Raw genomic sequence first — 1645 nt, forward strand, 5'->3', positions numbered from 1 at the left:
TATGTTGCTCTTTAGGAATGTTGTTATAGCCGACACCAGACAAGTATGTTAAGTCATAGTGGAAATCTGAACATGAATAAGTTAAGATTTCTTTTAACTTATTTGTGTACGTGGGGCATCTTGATCAATAAATATTAAATAGACCATGATAGTTATAAAAATACATATTATTTTTCCGTCAAAACATGCAATTGACACCAGAAGAATAAGAAAAGATTGTGATTTGGTTTACTTGGGTCAAACCGGGAGAGACTTGAACACTAGATTGGCAGAACATAAAAGGTCAATTAGGTATGGGCAAGAAAATTCGGCTGTATTTCTTCATGTCAAAAATAAGAATCATTCTTTCGATTGAGGTAAGGCCAGATTAGTGTTCAAGTCCCACTGCGGTTTCAGGAGGAAAATAATCGAATCAGCATTAATTGAGGAATGCCCTAATATTAATATTTCTGAAGGGCAGTGGACTCCTGACATTATTTCACGCGCGGCAGTTAGCAAGTTGGTACGGACATTACAACCCCCCCTCTCCTCACCCCCTCCCTCCTCCGCCACCCCAGTTTGTCCTGCGCCTGAGTGAGGTCATCTGTCCACATCCCTTCTCTTCTCTGTACCTTATAAGTCCCCTCTGTACTCTGTCTTATGTACTTTCCTGAAGAGGGCTACAGTTGATGGCCGAAATATAGGATTCTTCTTTATTCGAAGTTTATTTTTTCCGACTGTGGGTTTCCTGTGTGATATATATGTATGTTCATATATATATATATATATATATATATATATATATGTATGTGTATATATATATATAGTTATGTATATCAATATGTATATATATACATATATATATATATATATACATATATTTATTTATATAGATATGTATATATATATACATTTATATATATATGAGTATATATATGTATATATATGTAAATAAATATATGTATATAAATATATATATACATATATATATATATATACATACATATATATACATATATATATACATATATGTATACATATATATATATATATATATATATATATATATATGTATATATATATGGATGAATGGTTTACACAGATGAGAGTGTGGGTGGAGGAAGAATAAGCGAAGATCGCCTGGAACTCCTTTATTGCTTATACGTTACGACCGAGTCGGTCTTCTTCACTAAGCTGTCTACAAGCTGCCTGAATCTTACAATTATACACTCGAAGACGGGGACACTGACAGGTTATCCCGCTGGTTGTTTGGGGATTCCCTTTCCCGTACCATGTATATGTTTTCCAATCGCATCTATTATCAATTTACTTGCTTCCTTCGATAAACAAACGAAACCTTCCCTGTCATTATTATTTCCATAAGAATTAATATAGGGAGCTTCAACAGTCTTTCTCATGTCTCTTTTTAATCCCGTGTGTAGGACCTCGACCCCATCCCAGTGGGGCAAATGTCCAGATTGGTCAGCGTGCTGAACGAGTGAGTTAGACGTCCTGTGTGACCTTAAGTCTATGCCTTCGGTTTCTTCTTCAGAGCATTTAGAGTTTGCAGTGAGGAATTTTTTGAAGAAGAATTAACTTACATAACCAATGCCTTTAAGAAATCAAAATATTCAGGGGGGATGATTAACAAGTTGAAAGAAGTAGC

This window comes from Oratosquilla oratoria, chromosome 1, assembly GCF_046742065.1.
Source record: "Oratosquilla oratoria isolate Oo_2021 chromosome 1, ASM4674206v1, whole genome shotgun sequence".
Classification (NCBI taxonomy): domain Eukaryota; kingdom Metazoa; phylum Arthropoda; class Malacostraca; order Stomatopoda; family Squillidae; genus Oratosquilla; species Oratosquilla oratoria.